Here is a 23,259-nt window from a genome sequence, read left to right as displayed (position 1 = left end):
ATAAAAAGCTAAAATAAATAAGAAAATTGCGTTCAATATGTTTTTGATTTCTTTAAATCACTACATAAAACTACTTTATGAGTTGCAGTTGAGTAAATTGACTTTTTCGCTGGCCGCTCGGATTGATTCAGGAAATATTTGCACAAATTTTTGGTTCAGCACCTCTGGTAAGTGCTATTTTAAAATTTTTGCGTCACACACTGAAGTTTTGAATGATCTTAGCAAGTTCTGAATTAATGTGTACTATAGTTTATAAGTTACAGCTTTTTTATATTGAGGCGATAATTCAGGGCGAATAACAGTGATTTGAAAAATTTAAACTAACAATGTATGGGCCCAGTTTCTGGATTTTTGCGGTCGTAACCACTCTAACAGCAAACGGCAGACATATCGAAAGAAAAAACCGAACTGTGTCAAAATTTTACACGCTTAAGTAGATTTAGTTGTTGTTTATATATTTTGTAAATAAATTTACAAAGTATGTATCTAAAGACTGCCGGATAACTTAGATCGCCCGTATTGATAACACTACCGCACTTCACTTTTGAACCCGTATTGGGATAACATGGAATTGTTAGTCGCGATCCTTTACTTAATCGGCTGCCAATGCGGGGAATTTAAGTATATCTATCTTTTCCGGGATTCCTCTGGCTATTTCTGAATTTCAAAAGAAAAAGAAAACATATCACACTTACATTCTTCAGCAGAAAGTCAAGAAAGAGAGAACTTTTATTCTATAAGCATCAAATTTTTAAACATTCCTCAAATTGTGTTCAAAAAAAGAAAAGCCTTTATAATATATTTACAGTCGCCGGATCCCAATATTCAGTCAAGGAAAAGTTTGTGGCATTTTTTTTTTAAAAGTTGGCACACATTTTTTTAGTATTGTACGTTAATTTTATATAAACAAATATATGCTATTTTCACTATAGAATTTCTGCGATTTCTGGGCAAGAAAATGAATGAATGAATTTCACAGAACTATTTTTTCAATTCTGCTCTCATGAAGAGTATCCTGCGAAACAATTGATAATTACACTGACAAAGTTCGGCAATTGTATTAAAATTTCCCAGCCAAATTCTTTAAATTTTTGCCTGGTCATTAAAGATGTGGGCAGTCTGTCACAGTCCTGAATGAAAATTACGAATTTCCTCTTTCTGAGTTTCACCCCGATTACTTGGTTTAATTGAATTAGGTGCTGACAATTGAGAACGAATTCAATCGCCCTACGAGATTGCAGTAGCTAATGGCGTACGATTTCCGAGCAAACACGAAGCAGTACCTTAGGCAGTTAACTCAGATTTTCAGCCATTTGTGCCGTTATCAATCTCTTGTTCGGTGCATTAAATTTTTCATTGCTGTTTCATGGTAACCAAATATTGACCTTTTTTTGTATTCAAACATAACTTGATGCTTCGTTCATCATCAATATCCAATTGCTTCTGACTTAATTAACAAATGTCACATTGTTTTACCTTTTGATTATCTAGAGACTGTGAAAATTTGAATTCGCTATAATAATGATTGACATTGCCAAAGTTCCATGAATCAACATCTATCTATAATGGAGAATGCCACGAAGGTTTTTTTGACTTATTATAAATTTCGGATTTTCCTCTTTTTTGATAAGAGCAACAACATTTTTGAGCTCATATATTTGATTTCCCAACAGATACTCTCTCCATTCCCATTAATGCCCAAAAAAAGTTTGCTGCAAAAAATTTATTTGGAAATGAAAGAATAGAGATATATGTTACCATTATTGGAATTTTTGACAATTGGCAACTCTTTTGAAGAGCAAAAATTTCCGTAAATTAATGCTTCTGTTCTAATGTTACGTTAAACATAGTAAAAAAAGAAAACTGAAAGTACTGGGCGCCATATTGAAGAATTGAAAAATTACAAAAGTGATTGAGAAAATTTCTACCAAATAATAAATTGTTATTTTATTAGGAAGTGAAAGTCTTTATCAAAAAACACAAGAAAAGGACCAACAGTAATAGACAAGGTATATATTATCCATCTTTATATCATTAATATGTACAAACTTCGATTTCTAGCAATCGTAATACCACTAACCATATACAGTATTTCCATCATATGCAGTACCAATGTTAACAATATCCCCAGCAGCGCACACTGATATGTCAGGCGCTTTATTGTATTTAATTTAAAAATATAGCATGCATATATATAATATGTTTGGTATATAATTAGTCATAGTGTATACTTGCCATTTATTTAATATATTCCCCTTTAATTAACGCGCATTAATTTTTCTTTTGCGATTAAAAGTCATATATGTTGAAGATATATACATATAATAAAAAAATTTCTTTTATTAGTTGTATGGAAAAGAGGTAGGTCAGAGGAGTCATCGGGTACAGAAGTCTATGAAGAGTTTATGACCTGCACGTTCGGCCAATAGGTTTCGTCCGTCCGTTTATTCCTATATGCATTTAATTTAGATGTAAGCGTCTGTGGAGTGTGCGTGGGTCAAAAATTTAAAACCCCCATATCTCCCAAACTACCTAGTTAAGCAATGACACGTGTGTCTGCTCTACAGCCTCTTATCCTCTTTAAGGGCCATTTAGGTGAAGCCCTAAAAATAATACAATCCGTAGTTCTATATTAAGACAGAGAGAGAGGATTTTACAGACAATGGCCGTTACACAGTGGAAAGCTACTAGAATAAATGACTATAACGAGCGAAGTGACACTGCAGAGAAAAGGAGAGAGACGGTTATTACTTCGCTCGCTTTACTTTCCATTTACTACAATCGTCAATGCTTTATAAGTTGGCGCCATGAAATAAAGTTGCATAATACAGAGTAAAGCTCAAAAATCTGTTGATGCAAACAAGCAACGACCGTAACCTATTTTGAAGGTTTGCTAAGTAAATGATTTTCAAATATTTTTATATATAATAACAAAATACCTATACTAATTATAACAATAAATGAAAGTTTATATTGTAAATATTTTCGATGTATTATTTCTTCATAAAATCGTCTAAAGCTTGACGTCTTTATAAAAATTTCAATTTTGCCATCTATATTACATGCGGGTGCTAAAAGAATTAAAAATTCGTTATTTAACTCACTATGTCTCTTACGCTCTTGCATTAAAAAATGCAAAACGCGACTTCAGAAAATGAGTCAGGTTTTAAATTGAAATATTCATTTGACACTAACGTTTGTACGCACCAATGAATCTCCGCCGGATACATTTAGTATTCTAATGTATATCATTGTATATTATATTAACTTGAGGTATTGAAATGCCGTGCAATATCCTGAACCATTATCCTGTTTTTCCAAATAGTACAAAACTACGTACCGATAAATACTATATAATATTTACATATTGCTTAACATCACACGATGATTTGTTAGCACTTCTTAACAATATGTTATTTCCATTTTGTTTAGTTTTTAGACTATAATGCACGCTTAGTGTAGCATTTGTCCACAAAATAAAGAAGAATAATGTAAAAGGAACTGAAAACAAAAATAAGTGACATGCTTACGAAAGCGCTGGTTTTGGGTATGAATTATATACCACAAAGCGCCTTATATCAATTGTTTACGATAAGATATATTTATTGCTAATGTCAGCATAATCATAAGAATATTTTGGATTAAAAATAGTATACGAACAGTACAAAAAATCGATAAATTTCAATTTCTGTTTGATCTTCCAGCTGAGTATCATATTGGCTCTCGTATGAAGACTTAAGATAAGAAATTTAACTTTGCTTAGTTTATCTTACAAACAAATATGTTGCAATTTAAGTTTTTTCATAGGGATACTTCACGCTCACTCTATCTTGACATATTTGGAGTAATGACTAAGCACAAAAAGACTAGTAGTACAGGTATATAAACATTTAAATATTTTAGGTCAGGTATTTTTAGACAACCACACATTTTTAGGTTCCTTACAATACCGTATAGGCATATGTTAAGTTTGTGCGGCTGTATGCTACACTAAGAAGTAGTTGAGAGAGACCCAAATTTTATGATGAGGTGTTTTCGAATTCAAACGCAATTTCGGATTATCATCGCGAGCATGGTGAACACTTTAACAGCTGGAGTTACAGACGCACCACGTTGCTTTATAATCACATTGGGTATATTATATATACATTTTTATACAGAAAATTGTTTTAATGTGCTCAACTTATACTGGGTTTCACGATAACATGTTAATATCGTTATTACTTCTTTCACTGATAGGGAATTTCGGTATAAGGGGTGCGGACAACGAATTGTTGCTGCCACAAGGGTTGCTTTTAGACTCCGTTGCACAAAATAATATGTACGGTAAAGTCCTGACTTTTTCGCTCCTCGACAATCTTGAGCTTTGCTGATATTGTGTCAATAATAATAGTAAAAGAGGAATAGGAGAAAATCTCCACCTTAGCGAATGGCGGCAACGGAATTGAAGATAGATAGTTTCAGTGAGTCGACTTGTGGCTAGAAACAAAAAGCTGAAGTGGTGACAATAGTTTTCGGATACAAAATAGAAACAATCCGTTTAATGGTACCACAATGGTAACATAAATACAGTGATTGAAGAGCCAATAAAATGGCTGAGAATGAGAATCGATTGCAGGCTATCATCTACGGGTCACCTTTGAGAAAGCAGCAAATCTAACATATGTAGCAATGACAGGGTTATTTTTCTAACTCTCGATGGTCTAGTTAAGACCGTAGAAACCTGATTGCAGAATAGTAAAACTATTTGCATGGCTACACCATTTGCAAAATTAATTCAAGATACTATTGTATGCAAAAGCATACTGGCAGCATTTCGATTATTTGCGCCAAGGGTATACGTTTTGTTATACTTCAAGATAGAGCATCGCGTGAAACCAATTCACTTAGGAGCCAAGGAATGGCTATATAAAGAGAAATTAATTAGACTTAATGTGGGAACACTAAATGTCACGATCGGACGTTATTTTTAAAACTGTTTTTTGGGATAAATAAGAATTCATAAAAAGTATCCAAAAGCAATTCTACGTGTGTAGGAGTGCGCTTTAACCGGTGCTTTTGTATGACAATTGAGCGGTTACACGGAAAAACGAAACCTAAGACTGCAGTTTTGTAAAAGTTCAAGAAACTAGATGTGAACAGCGAAAAGCAGAAAAAGAACGTCTTTTTTCTTTGGTTTTGTTGTTTTTTGTGCTTTCCTATTTCTTGGAATGGTGGAATTGAAAAAAAAAATTCGTTAATATCGTTGGCAGAAGGTCGACGTAGCATTCGCCGACAGATACGGCATCTGGAGGCCGCGCTGCAGAAAGCAAGGTAAGACTAAATATATGTATTTTCAAAAAGCCGACCGGATTAAAAATAGTGAATGCCTGAAGAGGAAGAAATTTATCAAAAAGAGTACGAAACGTCGTCATGGTTTGAAAAGAGAGCGGATATAAAAAATAAACAAGAACCGGAAGAGCTTACGCTAAATGTAAAACGTGGCCGACAGGCAGCGGCAAAGACCTGAAGAAACCCTTGGTTGCCAGGATACAGGAAAATATAACACAAATAAAGATTGGATTAGTATAAGTTTTTTTACGCTAAAGTTTGTGCTTTTAAAAAACGAAGGCGAAAATAAAACGCGAATGCACAGGATTACGTGATTTGTCGAATTTATTTTATAAACGAAACAAACGACAATATTTGTTAGTTATACGAATAAAACTTGCCATTGTTATAAAAGGAATAACCATTGCGCACGCATATTAAAAGCAACTAATTCAGTATTCATAAGTGTGTACATAAGCGAGAAAGCGCTTAAACTTAAAACCAATTTAATTCTAATTGAAAAACTTAATATTAGCATTGTTTTACATTAACAAAAGCACAACCAATATATGACTTATATGGAACAAAGTACGAAATATTAGGTAATACGTTTTGTTATATAATCCCTTTAGTCATACTAGTGAACCGGAATCAGAAATGAAGGAAGCGGCACGGCTCGTGGAATATTTTACATATTACCAAAGGGGATAGATAATTAGTTTGGCATTGTGCTGTGTGGTAGCTTGAAAGGAACAAAATGTCTTGAAACTCTATTAGGAATATTAGCAACACCACTGAAGGTAAACCAATGTCAGTCTGTGGAGGTAGTAAGCCAGGTTCCTATCCCAAACCGCGCAAAACAAATTATATGAAGTGTCGTTGAGCAAATTCAGAAATATTAGCATAGCATCTACAATTATGAGGCCAGCTCACAGCTTAGTGTTGTTTGAACTAGAGACGTGTACAAACACTTAATAACGTAGGGATCGTTGGACAATATATTAAACGACGTAAATGAAACTTCTTACATTTTTTTGAATATAGTTGTATAAAATACACACCAAGTATATAAATTTACAAGATAAGAATGAGGAATCTTGACACCTTATGTCAGTACACGGGTATGTTAAATGCAGTTATGGTATAGAATAGATATAATAAAAATAACAGTGGTCTAAAATGGAGGAAGACCAAAAGTAGAGAACTTACAAAGCCACGTTGAGTGGGACAAATGAAATTGATACTAAATAATGTAATCATGTTATTCGAAAAGCCAAGACTGCGTAATTTACAAACTTTTTAAAAAATTATGCTGAATGAGTTACAGCGATTTTTTTAGAATGTAAAATAAACTTAGTTTTCGAAACTGATGGAAAGTAACATTTCCTAAATAATTATTAAAGGTATATGGAAGAAGAAAGCGTAATCAATCAACATAACATGTGAGTATAGCGGACGGAACTACAATCTTTCATCTTTAAAAGAGTCGTAGCAAACAACGTTAAATGAGCTTATTGCATAGGGTAACTATCAAAGGGATTTGATAAATATTAGACTGGATCAAAACATCTGCAGGAACGTCAGTTATTTCAGAAGTATCGGAGACTGCAAATAATCGAAGCTCATAACAGAAGAAAATCCTCTTAAAATTTAAGAACTAATGGAACTGTTTAAAGTTATTAATACTGACTATAATTGTAATAGCAAGTTGATTTTACGGAATTATCATCTCATGTAGAGTTTAACTCAGAGCCTCTAAGAAGGCGGCTAAGTTTTTTATTTTTTAAATAGCCTGCTTTTCTTATTGCAGACCACTTCCAAATGATTATTAAACCAGGCAAAACATACAGTAGCATGTCTGGACTTTAATTGAAGAGAGAAAGAAGCATCTGGTAATAGCCGATTATAAGTAACACACAAGAAATCATGTCTTTATAATCAAAGTCACAAGTATTACTACACGAAAAATGTTCTAAGTTCACTAAAATACATTTTAGAAAGTGAATGCACATTGTTACCAGATGTTTGATCTCCAAATTCATCGTGGAATTCAATTCAGAACGAACAGTGGCGGCGGATGATAAAACGAAGGGTTTCGTTCACGATAAAAATAAATTGTCATCGCAACAAAATACTAAACCTAGCAAGTCATTGTTTACATTGAAAATGTAATTAAGAGACTTATTCTGGATACTATCACTGACAGGTCACAAAGCATATGTTGAAAAGTTGTTTTTCTTAACATTTCATGCTTTATCTAGAATTCTGGACTTTAAGCATAAGACTACAAAAACATGACATGGTTTGCGATCTATTTTTCAGCAGGTCACAGTGCGTTGCTATTATAACAACAGAGTGTAGTGTGTCGGTGTAACGACAAAATCTTTAAACATTTAAAGACTGGAGAGAAGAGTGTATAAAAAATGGAAGAAAAGATATTTTTGCGTAATTTTGTGGAAAATAATGAAAGATAGAAGTATAAAAAAACTTTTTTAATTAATTTACTTATTAATCAATTTCATTAGATTCATAAGAAATTTGACGAATACGAGCAAGCCGTTCCTACTGGGAAAGGAGTTCCGACGCAAACGAACCTTGCATCTCAGTCGATTTTTGCAATGATTTAAAGACTGAAAATAAAATTAATATTATTTTAATCAATACTCTTCTGTACATTCGTTTCTACTTATTTCTTCCCACTTTGACTCACTTTTGGTAAGTTCAGTTGTACCGTCAAAATTTGCAGCCAATATCTGGGTTTTTTGAATAAAACCCACATTATAATTGAATTGCTTTTTTGAATCTTTGCTAACCTCTGTTACTATCTGCTTGCACTACAAATAATGTATTAATTGTAATATTTTTTGACCCTTCAATCTGTGATTTTCATAAACTAAGAACCCAGTTTTAGTCCAAAATTGGTATTGGAGAGTTTTGCTGGCACTTTTGGTTCAGAATATGAAATGTGATACAAAGTGGCAATCACTAAGATAAACAAACAAAAGCACTAGTTATTTTTCGTTTAGCTAACTAACCCATTTGAAAGGTCTTGAGAACCATCTGATTGAGAGTTATGGATAGTGTTAGTCATTTGAAATTAATTTCAAGAAAAGAACAGGAAAATAAGGTGCATATTTAACGTTTGTTTGTTTACGATGATACAATCAATAAAAAAATCATACAAATGTAAAATTTTGTAAAAATTTTGACGAAAAGAAATGATATAATTTGATATAACTCTTATAATTTCATATTTTCATATTTGAGGAAAACTTTGAATTGCTAAATTGAACTTTAATTTTAATATGTAGTATTTTAAAATAAATTGCAAATCAATTCTAGCTTTGCATTATATAAATAAAAACCGCCTTTTTAATTTTCACGCAATATTTTATTTTTGACAGTTGATTCTTTATATATTTTATTTCAATAGCGAAGAAGATATGCTAGTTTATATTTCCTCATTTATTTGCGTTGATCCAGGAAATCATAAGTTTACTTCCATAACTTCTACGTGAACGCGAATCTTACGAAAAATATCTATATGTGTATACACACAATACAGTTTAACTAACCGCTCTTTCATAGCAATGGAAAGGGTGGTGTGTGTAGGATTTAGGGAGAAATCGCTACCTGTCAGCAATTGACAGCCTCTAGGCCCCAACAAACAAAAAATAAGGGCTACTGACCGACCGACGCACCCCAAACCCAAACATCCGCAATAACCAAGAAGAAAGAGGATGCCATGAAAGAAACGGGAAACCAAATAACGAATTACACTTCATGAACAAGCATGTATATCGCTAAAGCAATAGAAGTCCAAGAAAAAACCCAACCATTTGCATAAAAAGTTTAAGGATGCACTAAAATTGTCAACGCGAATTGATTGATCAATGAATCGGAAACAATAGTCTGCAAAACACCGATAATATGACTCAGAGCGATATTCCAAAAAAAAAAGGATAAATTATGGTGTTATGCTGCGAAAACAAAACGTCATAAAAGTAATCAATCGATTTAAAAGCAGCTGCTCCTTAAATGCAGGAAATAAAATCGCCGAGCTGGAAAGCGTACTAAAAGTACGTGTTGCACTATGCGCAGGCAATAAGGTAGGACATACGACAATTGGTTGCTGACAGAGGTTGACCTCCAAATTCACGAGTTATGTATCCTCACCTTGATACTAACCAGTGGGAATTACCTTAGCAGACTAGTCGAAAAAAACTGAAAGTAAAACGACGGATAGTTTCTACAAAAAGTGCAATAAAAAAGTCATGCAAAATATTTATAAAAATAGGCAATCAAAAGTAGTTATCCGAGTACATAAGGTAATGATTAACGAATTGCAGTAACATATTATAGTGCATGTCAATGCACTAGATCAAAGGACTAGCTCCCAACCAAAAAAAATGTTGTTACAAAAAACGGGATACTGCAATCAAGGTTTAGCTGCAGCCAAAGTTCTTCAACACTTTCGGCCAATGAGAAGCGTAGATGATATCGTAATGTGTTTATCGATTCCGTCGAAGCAGCTTTAGTTTTGGGTGGGACGAAACACATCACATTACAACTGGTTACTAAATTTGAAGATTTTGTAACAATTACTTTTTCTTCAATCGCCATAAACACGTAAAATTGTTTGATTAACGCCCCAAACATGAAAACAACAAAAATTGCTGTGCTTTCCGTTTCGTATAACGTAAAACTGTTAATAGGCAGACGCAAAGGGAACATTGGCTAGAGTGTCTGAGGAATTAGAGGGAAGAAACTGTTAACTATAGCGAAGAAGGCTATTTCGTCCAAGGACCACAAAATCGAACTGTTCTGTACGCAAAACTGTAAAAAAAACCTGTAAGAAGAAACAAGTTGTTCTAGTGAGCAGAATAAAGGAGAACGCTATATCTTAACCTAAAAACCAATAAAGCTGCACAAGAAGTACTAGAGCAAATCCTAAGAGAGAAAACAATGGATTGAGGGGTTAGCGCTTCCTTAAAGTCTACAAACAATGTTAGCGTTTCTGCTAATGCTGAGTCGGTCTGTAATATAAAAGTTACCCAAACGCCGGTAAGTTCTTCTGGCTTGAACTATGCTGAAGTGGCAAGGGTATCTCCTCCCATTGATGTCACTCAATCTCCTCAGGCGTCATCGCCTAAAGCTAATAATGATAATAGTAAATCTTCTTCTTCTGCTGGCCGTTCGAGTTTGAACGCCGGTCGCCACACCGGGCATGTCGCACAAGCTGCTCGTGCAAGTGTGGTGACCACTTCTATATTTTTCTCAACTCATAACTCTCCATTCGTGCTGCTCCTAGTACAGATGACATATGGTTGAAGGCAGTTCCTCCCAGAAAGGCAATATTTGTGTCAAGACTTGTACCTGATACAACTGTGTATAAAAGAAAAAGTTGTCTGGCGGCGAAAGTCTCATCTGACAATTTAAGGCACGTTAGAATTTTCAAATTGGCTCCTTCTCAATCTAAAGCAATCTCGTCTTTTAAAATTCTAGTTCCGACTAAAAACATGGATACATTAGTAAATAAACCATTATGGCCGATTTGATCCTTACATAAGGAATTTATCCCACGTGATCGATTCCGTAATGCTAATGCAGTAGCTGTTTCCCCTTCAAAGAACTAAATATTTCTTCAGTCTCATTTTCTCTCATATATCAAAATATTAGGGGCCTAAATCAAAAATTCGTTCGACATTTCTAAATTCAGTGAGTACCAAGTTTTTCTCTTTTGCCTTCACTGAAACTTGGCTAAAACCCGATCTTCATTCGTCGGAACTTTTTCACAATTCTTTCCAAGTCTTTAGAAATGATCGAGTGAATCGTATTGGTGGTGGTATATTAATTGCCATATCTGCGTCAGTCGTGTCCAATTCAATAGAATTTCCCACTTCTCCTGACGTTGAGTTTATCGCCATTCGTGCGAAAATGCCTAATAAACAGCTATTTATAACCTGCTCCTATATTCCCCCAGATTCTAAAATCTTCATTTACAAGAAAGAGGCCGCTCTCACTTGTGAAATGGCCAAGCAACCTAAACCTACCGATATTGTCATTGCGTTAGGTGACTTCAATTTGCCTCAAGTCACTTGGCGCTACAGTGATAGTTCTGGCTGTTTGATTCCTACCTCAACATCTGGTAGAGCCGTTGTGTTCTTTAATGAATTATTTGATTATAATTTAGTTCCATACAACGGTACACCTAATTCCAATGGTAGGTTGCTTGATCTTTGCTTTGCTTATTTTCCTAAATTTGCGTTAATGGTTGTCTTCCGTTTAGTTTACCTGAGGATCCATAGCTTCCAGCATTGGGCATTTCCTTTCATTACAAGCATGTTGGTTCGATGAACTTCCATAACGTTCCAAATTCAAATTTTTCATATAAATTTTATGATTTCTATAAAATCAATGTTTCGATGGTAAAATCACATCTTTCCCATATTGTGCTTGATTTCTCAGTAGGAAGTATTGAAAGCTTATTGTAAATTGATGGTAAAATCACATCTTTCCCATATTGTGCTTGATTTCTCAGTGGGAAGTATTGAAAGCTTATTGTCATCGCTCTGCAATACATTAAATCTAGCTATTGCTGCATCTGTTTCGATAAGGCAGTGTCGACCTCGAAGCAGGTGTCCCCCGTGGTTTAATAAAACAATTAAATATTACAAGAACAGGAAAGACAAGCTTTTCAAAAAATTTTCGAAAAGTGGTTCTTCTTTCGACTATTTCGCTTACTCATTAGCAAAGCATAAATTTAATCCGCTCAACCGCCAACACGATTGCAGATACCTTCAGTTTGTTAAATCCTCCTTGTTTGCTAATCCCAAATACTTTTTTAAGTTCGTTAATTTCAAAAGAAAAATCTCCATTAATCCCTCGCATGTGTCATTTAATAGCTCCGAGTCCTTGGATGACTTTGAAACCTCAAACCTCTTTGCGGAATACCGCCGACAGAACTTTTCAACTGCCAATTTTGATTTATCAGCAAACTATCCATATCCGATTTCTAATTTGATTTCAATTGCCAACATTGTTATATCTGAAAATGACGTTTTTGAAGGATTAAGCTCTCTAAAATATAATTGTTCGCTTGGGCCTGATAGAATCCGCTCATGTGTACTTATATCTTGTGCTGGCGAGGTATGTGCTGCGAGTTATCTCAACGATTTTTAACAAGTCCTTGAATTTAGGTGTTTTCCCTTTGTGTTGGAAGACTTGTTTCCTTATTCCTATTCACAAAAGTGATAGTAGGCAACTTGTACAAAACTACAGAGGCATTGCCAAGTTGAGTGTCTTGCCTAAACTGTTCGAGCGAATTATGGCTCAGCATATAGCCTTTTCCATGCAGTCGTATATTTCTCCTCTCCAATATGGTTTTCGAAAGGGAAGATCTACGGTCACCAATCTGTTAGACTTTACTTCTCATGTTTTCAAGGCTTTTTCTACTGGTTCTCACACTGATGTCCTATACACTGATTTTAGCAAACCGTTTGATTTGGTGTTTGGTTAGACCTATACTTGAGTATGCCTCTGTTGTGTGGTCTCCTTCATATAGGTGCTATTTAGATTCAATTGAATCTGTTCAAAAGCAATTCTTGCTGTTTGCCGTTAGGAATTTGGGTTGGGACCCGATTGCTCCTCTTCCATCCTATAAAGATAGGTTGCTTCTGTTATCCTTACAGTCACTGGAGAAACGTAGATTTGTTCTTGGGCTTTCCTTCGTAATGAAATTAATAAATGGTACAACTGACTCGCCTGCGTTACTTCGTGAGATAGACTTTAATGTCCCTAACCGCTTCTCTAGGCACTTTATATTGGTTAAGCTTAGTCAGTGTAAACATAATTATGAGCTGTTTATTCCGCTCAGAGTAGTTTGCAAGAACCTAAATGCCGTCTACGTTAACGGACTCTTTAAAGTCCATTAAAGCAACATTGCTCAATACGCGCGATTTACCTATGTCGTACTTGAACTAACTTTTAAACCCCAAAAGTCATTATGAGTCGAAAATTAATTGTTGTTACCTATTATCGGTTGCCAAGTTTATGCATGTTTCCGATGGCTTAGGGGTTCTCTTGCAATTTGGTCCTGTACCGGTTGTAAGTGTGGCTCTATGCTGGTTGTGTACATGCTTTTTTTCTTTTTTTCTTTTTTTTCCTTCTTATTTGTTTTATTGTACTTCTACTAAGTTGTATTATTAATTTAATATAAGTTTTGCTTTAAGTGCCAACTGAACTCAACTCTTATTTGTTTAGTTGAGTTTCATGTATAAGTCGAATTAAAATAAATAAATAAATAAATAAATAAATATGCTGATTACGAAAAGCGTAATTTTTCTTTGCTATTTCCCCCAAAAATGGTTCAGAGCCGTAACAAGCGATGAAAACATTATGCCATTTAGGCGGATTTATGATATCTATGGTAAAACCAAACGCTCCCGTTGTGGATACTATCTCATTCACCAAGGTTACCAACTACGACGGATGTAACTGAGCAGCTTATTAGAGTAAAGAGTTTTTTGGTATGGTGGGAAATCCTCACTATACTATAATGTGGAATTTTGCTCGCTTCCGCAAAATTTATCAAATATTACTTCAGTGTTGCCGCTTCAATCCTGGTGGTGCTACGTGTTTTCACCTCGAATCGTAGCATGATATGACTCTCGATTACTTATAAGAGTTAAGGTAATAATTAAAATGCTACTGTTTATTTTTAATTGTTATTGCTTAAGCTCACATGCTAATCTAAACAAGCTATACTAATATAACTGAAAATTTTTACATCCATCACCGAAGGATGAGGGGTATATCCATACTAAACAACTTTGCAACGCCCAGAAGGAAACATCAGACACCCCACGAAATAATGTATATATATTCTTGATCAGCGGCAAATTATAAATCGACTTAGGATATTCATCTGTGTATTTGTCCGTCTATACTTATTCCGATTTTATGATATGTGTTGTAAAAGTGAGGTTCTCCAGCGATAAGGAACTCATCAATCGCCAGCCAGCAAAAATCAGAATAAATTTGAAATCGTGTCCCATCCTGTGTAATAAAAAAAAACTATATACGTTAATAACGCCGAAATAGTTGGGGGCTTTAAGGAGTTGGAGGCACGCTTCATTAATAAGCTATTTCGTTTGGAAATAGAGGCGGATTTCAATTTTTATCCCTCAGAGAATTACGCTACAAGTATATGCCGACTAAAACTTTTACGTGGACTAACGGACAGACGAAAGTTACTTAGGCGACGGACTGATCTTATGCCCAGGGCAGCTCCATAGCCTCCCCTACCTGTAGTCTACTTTAGCCCATGATTTTGTATGGTGAAGTTGGTTCCAAGGAGCGCTCTAAACTATCCTACTTTTAAGAAAAGAAATTAAATTTAATACAGTTTTTTTGTTTAATGGTTATCCCTACATTTATTCTATAAATTTCTTATAAGTTAACTCAAGCTAAGTTAAAAAATCAAGCTGAGCCAACAAAATGCGAATTTATATCAGAAACAGACACCTCGCACATTCGCGAGCAATGCGTCAAAAAGCGGAAGATCAGCGTCTGTGATAAATTATCAAGAATAATACCACTCCACCCCACAAATAAGAGGAACATAAAACAATAAATGTAATGCAGCATAATGTTTAGTTTAATTGTTATTTTTGATTCGGTCACACTAACCGATAAAATATAAAAAAAATTGTATTTCTGAATATTGGTAACGGTATATTTAACTGTCGCCCAACCAACTCCTAAAAAAACAAGTAAGGGTAAGACAGTGAAAATAGGGTATTCTGAAAATAACAAGTAAGGATAAGAAAATAAAAGTGCAATAAAATAATAGCAAAGTCTTAAGAAAAAGAAACTGCTAGAAAATACACGAAAAAGGAAAAAAAAGAAGAATGAGTGCATAAACGGAATATAAAAATGACAAAAACAAAGGCGGGAACAGAAAACAAGAATATGAATAATAATAAAAAATTCAAAGATTAAAAAGTGCAAGAATAGAAGCATAGAAAAGTAAAATGTTCTGAGAATAAAACGGGTAGCAATATAAAAATAAATAAAAACAAAGGAGAAATTCCGAAAATAAAGGAGGAAAAAATCTAGCTTAAAATCTCCTTAGTAGCTTCGGCAAAAAGTTAGTATTATGTACACTATTAAGATAAAAAGAACGTAAAAAACAATTTCGCGTAAAATAGAAAATTCAAAACTAACCTATACGGAAGGAATAATTTTTGCAAAAAGGAGAGTATATTTAGATCCTACACATGAAGAATATATGACGACAACCTGGTTTAGCTATAAAAGAAAGAGACGAAAACCCAACAAGAAACGCTAATTGATCCGTGCTAATGGAACTATAATGTAGGAAGCCACAAAAAAACTGTTAGTTAAATTGCTTAAATATGTACAGTATTATAATAAAAAAAAAAATTATATAACGACTAACCCAAACATTCTAATGCGACCTGTAGCGCTTCAACAAATTCTACGCCTAATATAAGCTCTGACTCATGAAACGCACAGTTAAGTTTAGAAGATTCAACGTCACTTATTTAAACGTCACTTATTTCAAACAGCAACAGATGTCCTTAGGCAACAAGGACCGCAAGTATTAAAATTCAAGCAACACTTAATCTGAAAGCTGAGATAGCCAACTCTGTAGAAGATTCTTAGATAGCGTTAAATGTTTAAAAGAATTTTCGGGTCAACCAGGAAAATTCTACTCCTCAAAGATAACCGTAGATAAGACACAAACTATAGACACAACCTAACTATTATGCTGTTCTAATCGTGATAAAAAATAAAATCACTAGTAATGCAGACATAGCATTAAAATCATACAATACGCGATTAACTTGAGTAGCAGTCTAAAAATGTTTGGTCACGCACTAAGATAACAAGCGAGATTTGTCATCGCTACAGTACCAGATCACTTGGTACAAGGGAAGTATTTCAGAAGTTTATCAAAAATCGTATACTCATCATTCTGTAATATTAAACAAAAAAGGATGCCTTGAAATGGGCAACGCATCGCTAAATTTGCTTAGAAACACCTACAGGGATAAAGCGCTAGACAATTTTGTAAGACCACTAAATGAAGATTTACTCCAACTCAAGGGAATAAAGGAACACGCGAATATATCGCAGGCCCTCCATCTCTGCCTTAAGTTAAAGAAACAGAATTTCTGCGCAAATCACACACATAATGCTACGACCTATCAAGCTCTGTAGTTGCCTCCAAACGAAAAAATTTTTTTCCCTCAATTAAACCATATTCCGCAGATAAGCCAACCAATCTGGCAACCACGGAAGCAATATTTTAATCGGGGGGAACATCATAACGCCAACAATCCTTCAAGGCGAACTAAACCAGCCATGTCCGCAACTAATGGGCATAGACTCAAGTACACATACCCGTCGAGTAAATTATGTGGGCTGACCCCAGCCGAACCAATTTTTTGCGAGACCACCACAGCAAACGTCCAATCAACATCAATTCAAGCACCAACAAACTTTTCACGTTGACACATGGGCAATAAGGAATGATGAAGATGGTGGCGAAGAGAGACAGTTTGGTCCAACGAAGTGAAATACATGTTTTCATATGGTCAGCTCTTCGCTTCCTTATCTTGTCTTATTTTACTTTTACCAAATTATAACTTGACCATTGCCACGCTCGACGTAAGGCATTAGTACAAGAACGTAATAAGAACGCATCTAAGACTAGTATTTTGCAGGGAAAACGCCCAATTCTGTGTTACAAAAATGGTATGCATATGGCCAATGAAGTCGCAAATTTGGTGTTTAGGCATTGTAAACAAGGAGGTTTTTTAAGGATGTGGCAGGAAAATTTAAAAGAAAGAGCGGACAAACTTCATGTTTTGGAATCATTCAAATTCTGTCAATATAGTGACCTCAAGCATAAGCCCCGCTTAATACAAGAATGGCTCTTATATAACTGCCTCAAACCACTACACTCTCTCTCTCAATCACAAGGAATGAATCCCAAAAATTTGTGGGATGAATTACACCGTCGTGTGCTATAATATTCGATCCCTTCCGTCCAAGGCCTGAAAAACAGGCTGTAAGAGGAAAGGAATAAGATCCCCGTTTCCCACACAAAAAAAAATTATGCAAAATATGTTAAAACATTTAAATGACGTTATTAAACAAACTATACCCCACCAAATACTAATTTTTAATTATGTGCTGTTCTTTATTTTCGTATTGTTCCATATATGAAAAAATCCCAATCCCAAACTAACTATATATATGTGTAGTCTAGGAGATTTTCAACAAGAAAAATGTGTGAGGGTAATCGGTGGAATTAGAACATTTTCTTATATGGAAAAGTAATTGTGAAGCGGCAAAACCATCATAATCATTATTTGTGGCAAAAGAACACCGGCTTTCTTCGAGACGACTGTAATTAATTTAGAGATTGTGGAAGAAGGACATCGATTTCTATAGATTTTTCCCGCAGGCGAAATTTGGATTTTCAAAAGCTAGGAAGAGGTTAGAGGCGTAATTCAGTACGCTACTTACTTGTAGCTCTATTTGGTGTTTCTTCGCCCAATCCACCCATGGGTGACAAGGTTCGGAAAAAACTGTATGATTCTTTTCAACTCAAGGATAAGAGATTAGATCTGATATCTCTGCTGCTCTGGATCTGATATCTCTACTCGCAGAATGAATTAATCTCCGAATACGTTCTTGATCTTTCAGTAAAAGCACTTCCAAAAAATCAGACTGGTTTACAGGCGCTGCTTCTGTAGCTGCTTCTGCAAGCCGGTATTGCTAATGACAGAGGTGAGAATTTTTGGATAATTGTCAGAACCCTGGCACGGACCATGTTAGTGGTGGTAATTTGAAGGAAGCTAAATATAGCGAGTTAGCATTGCAGTTCAATAGCACAGCTATGCAGTGTATTGAGAAGTTAACTGTGATTTCTGCACGGAAGGCTATTTTTGTGTCGCGTTTGCTACTAGTGTGAATAACGTTAGGAGTTATGTTCAACGTAAATTGCCTGATATTAACCTATCTAGCATAAGTCTAATCGAACTCAATGGGTTTGAATATTGAGACATATCATCGTTGAGAATTTCTGTTCCATCGGAATGGTTCATCCAGTTGATGAGTAAAGGATTTTGGCCTTTACACGTCAGAATACGTACCCCGTCAAATATATGCTAAACGATTTATCTCTGGTAAATCAAAAAACAAAATACCGTCTTGTCATTTATGTATCAAAACGTTCAGGATCTCAAGACGCTGTGCCTCCTATAAATTCTTACGAACCTTTGTAAGACGTTGTGGTATTCAATGAAATATGGCTAAAGCCATGTGTATATAATATTGAAATATTGTGCTCCGATTATCGGGTATATAGATATGATGGGAAATATCAGGTAGGGAGAGGCGTTGCTGCTGAGGCTGAATTTATTTGCGTTAACTTACAAGGTATACGCTACAGCTTATACGTATATTGCACTTGTATATATTCATCTCCAATCTGACATTTCGGTTTATATGACGCATCTGAAATTGATTCAACGGGTTGTCAGTCGTTTGAAGACGTACGATAAGATTGTTGTTCTATTCCTCTCTTAAATGCATATATTCTCTGGATTTTTCGATCACATCTGTAGCTTGTGTCTTTTGCAGGTAAATTGGGTAGTCAAATAGTCTCCAATAAGGCTATTCCTAAAGTAATTCTAGCGGATCCTTTTGTATTTCCTGAGGACGTCCACTAGAGCTTTTCTATGCTATCTCATTATCTATGCCTAAATTGTCCTCTTTGGTTCAACGGTCGCCTAGGTATGATAAGGAACAAAAAGAGTAGGCTGGTTAAAATATATCACCTTAGTGGATCAGCAGTTGATTTCTTTCCTAATTCTAGGACAAGATACGATTTTAATTTTTTAAATGATAAATGTTTCTCAGTTACATCCGAAATACGAAATGGCGACTGCTTAACAATGCTTATTTTATAATTTGGTTAGCTCAAATCGTAGAATTAAGAGTTATCCGCCCTTTATGTATTATGACGATTTCCAAGCCCTGAAATAAGTAAGCTGTCTGCTGAGTTTTTCGAAAGATCGGGTAATTATTCGTAAGTGGTTGAGCCAGTCGACATCTTGCCTTGAATTATGTTTTCGAAAGAAAAAGTTCTATCTTGTTTCTTAGCCTTAAAACTCCCTTTTACAACTGGAACAGATTGTACACTAGTTTCGGCTCTTCGCTCATTGTGCTGAATTCATTTGCAATAGCTAGATACATAGGGGAACTGCAAGATCTAGCGTTCTGGCTAAATTGTTTGAATTATTAATAGTTAAGAGTCTGTCTCTGGTAATGCGAAATATGTTATCTAACTGCCAACATTGCTTCTCTAGTGGACAGTCAACTTTCACGAACTCATTGGAAATGATTTTTTGCTCTCTCAATACGCAAACAAGCTGATGTAATTTACGCCCAAATATTGTTAAACTCAGCTTTTCCTTGGGTTATATCTATATCATCCGGTATTTCCTAAGGGGGGTAACTTAGGGACGCTTTCGTTGGCGCTATTTGTTAATGTGCGAGTAATGCAAAAATTCTGATGTATGCCGATGATGTTAAAATATTTTATTTGTTAGATTCCAATGTAGACGTGAGTTTATGGCAGTCAAATCTCAACGACGTAGCCTCTTGGTGAGAAATGGCATACTGCTAAATTTGCAAAAGTTGTCCTTTTCGTAATGTGATACGTTACCCACGAATTATTATATCAATGATTACATACTGATAATATATCTATCCATTCTGTAAAGATCTAGGAGTTATCTTTGATTCCAAATTAAAATATATTGGAACAATGGTGACCAAATCTAAATCACTTCTAGGATTCATCAAGATATGGTGTAACAAATTTAGTAATCCTTATACGACTAAGCAACTGTATATTGCCTTAGTTAGGCAAACGTTCGAATATGCCTTTATTATTTGTGTATTCAGCTATAAGTGGTACAATCGAATCGGTGCAAAGAAATTTTTTGCTCTTTGCGTTGCGTAGTTATAAGGACTCTCTGCTCGAATCTACCCTCTGTACGAACACAGATTAAAGCTAATCGATATTTCCACGTTAGAGAAAAGTCGTGAGTATCTATGTGTTTTATTTACGGCTAAGTTGTTACAAGGCGCTGTATGTTGCTCAGAGTTACTTAGTAAAATTTTCTTTAAAGCTCTCAAAACATACCCGCATTATGTACCAATTAGTTTGTCGTAATGACTATAATTATCATCTCCATAATAATTTTCGTATCCTTTGAGAAAAACACAATGGCAACTACAGTTTGTTCAACGTGTTCGTTGATTCCTACAAAACTTGTTAATGTTTCATATTACGACAAACCTTTAGTTATTTTTGCTAGGGTATAAGTTTTTTTTTTTGTACAATATATTTTTCGAACTTACTACATTTAGCGTTAAATTTATTAATAAAACGTGATTTACTATTCGTGTTATCTCTTTGAGTATATCATAGAAGATTTTCACTTTATTCTATACTCGACTACAAATATTATATATATAGCGAACAAAGTAATCATATAATAAATAAATAAATTGGGCATATATTTCGCATTAGCAAATCAATAGTAAAACATAATACCGAAATTAATTAAGCGAAAAAAGAATTTTCTTAAATTTAGACTTAAGTGAAATTCTAACCTGTAAGTCCTAATTAAGCATTGCTTCTAGTTCTACCTAAACACTGAATATAAATTCTAGGATCCTTGCAACTCGTCCAATGTGATACTTCCTACTTATAGGAAGTTTAATTAATTAATTGTAAGCCGAAATTTATATATTAATTACCATATTAGTTATTGTATATTAATTATTAATCCGGTGTTAATCTCGAAATTTATAGCTGAGTATTGTATTAATAAATAAATAAGTAAATATAATGTTGTAAGTTTTGTGAAAACAAATATAAAAAGCAAATGTTTTTCCATTAACTACCGCCACATTATAAGCACAGTACGTATGTGTCTATCAGGCTTAGTTTTGTGTAACCACAGCATTACACCAGTTTTATTTTACCAATGTAGTAGTGAGACTATATGTGTCCTCCGGTATCTAAAGCTGTTATCTAAATAATTTTTAAGACAACCTTGCAGTACCACCATAAGAGGAATGTAAAATAGTTTAAGCGCAATACTTATTTAAGAGAACAAAAAAAAATAAAGTCTAAGATTCTTCGTGCTTATAGAACACGTCAATAAAAAAAACCTTCGAAGGCGGTACAAACACAAAAATAAAGTTGATTTAGTAAGGGTAATTATCTATCAGCAACGAGCTCCCATTTCACATTTTTACTTTGACAGTATCGGCTGAATAACGAACCCGCTGGTCGGCCTAGTTTAAATCGTACACTTTCCTTTGCAACTACTTGGCGTCAATTATATACTATATAATACTTTCTGTTTTCAAGGCCTTTATTTAGGGTCTCATTTACAGTTTGCGTCCTTTTTGCAGTGCTTTTTGTAAACCTGACTTTTTATGATTAATATTATCTTTTTGTATCTTTCTCACATACAGCAACAAAAAAAAGGATAAAGTTTCTTTACAAATTTTTCAATTTTTTTTAAGCTGAGTTTATAAATGTTTACTTATGAATTATTTCTTTATTCTTATAATTTTGTTTCCTCTCTACTTTTAAATTAATGACTTTCTATTCCTGACGTATATCAAAACCAACAAATTTTCAATGTTCGTTTGTTTTAACCAAAACTTTTTCTGATCCTTAAACCTGAACTTTTTTTTCTTTTATTCGTAACAAAAATCCAACAATCTATTTTTCAATCGTCCTCTTCCCTTTCGTGTAGCGAGTGTTTAGACCAACCTCAAAAACTGACAAAAATGGCGTAACACATCTCCGTCTATTCAACTCTTTCTCCTGCGAGAACTTAACAATCCTGTCAAAGCACAGTTGCATTCCTTTTCCAGAGAATGCTCCCTTTACTTCTAGGTAGACAAGATTCCAAAGCATTTTTTATGTCGACGATATAATTATATTCATATTGAAAAACCATTATAGCAACGTCATTAAAATATTCTCCCAATTCAATTTCCACCAGAGATAATATATTTAGAAAATCTCATTAAAACAGAAGGCATCCGAACTGACCTCTCGAAGTTAAGAACAATTAAAGAACAACTCGCCCCCAAAAACTTTGAGCATGCAACGATTTTCTGTAAATAATGTAGAAGGCTGTCGCGGGGATTATAAGCGACCAACGTTGAAAATTGAAATTAAATTAATATGAAAATGAAATTAAATTAATTAAATTAAATTAATTAATACAGTAAGATTTTCATTTTCATTGGGCGCCATTTTTATGTCATGGATCCTAGCTTGCCCTTTTTTTCTCTGCCCGCCGAGCCGCATGACAATAAAAAGAAAAAGAGATAAAAAAAAAATAATATATATTATAATTTAACTGAACGTCATTGCGTAGGCCTGTTATTCGTCCTGTACGACGTTCGTTGGTCCTGTCTTAGTTCGTTGGTCCTGTCTTAGTTCGTTGGTCCTGTCTTAGTTCGTTTCTTCTGTCGCCAGTCTCCCTATTCTCTACTCATGCGTGCTCCCCCCTACAGGCTCCGCCTCAGAGGTGGAGTACACTATTTATTTATTAATTTTTTTTTTTTTTCGTTTTCTGAACTAAAAACAATACCTTATGAGTTGGCAATCCTTGGGCTGGAGATAGCTTGATTAATTCTGCAAGTAGTGAAGAGGCGCTCACGAACTTGCTCTTTTGACCATTTAGCTCCCTGAGAATAGCCGCAAATGTAAAATTATTCGATTCTTTCCTTCCAATCCTGTTTGTATTCTATCGAGAATAAGCCCAAACTGCAAAACACCAGGGCAGGCAATTTCACCACAATACAAAC

General features: G+C 34.6%; 1 protein-coding gene across 1 annotated transcript in view; it reads right to left on the bottom strand.

The window, feature by feature from the left end:
• LOC119643721 overlaps positions 1–23,099 on the bottom strand; it is a 54,022-nt gene extending 30,923 nt beyond the window's left edge. The window contains exon 1 of the mRNA XM_038043152.1: positions 23,043–23,099. The gene's annotated coding sequence lies outside the window, so the exon portion shown is untranslated. The remainder of the gene's footprint in view (positions 1–23,042) is intronic.
• Positions 23,100–23,259: the final 160 nt, after the last annotated feature.

Source organism: Glossina fuscipes, unplaced genomic scaffold, assembly GCF_014805625.2.
Source record: "Glossina fuscipes isolate IAEA_lab_2018 unplaced genomic scaffold, Yale_Gfus_2 61546, whole genome shotgun sequence".
In the NCBI taxonomy this organism is placed as follows: Eukaryota; Metazoa; Arthropoda; class Insecta; order Diptera; family Glossinidae; genus Glossina; species Glossina fuscipes.
Note: the sequence above shows the minus strand (reverse complement) of the source record. Positions and strands in the feature narration are given on the sequence as shown.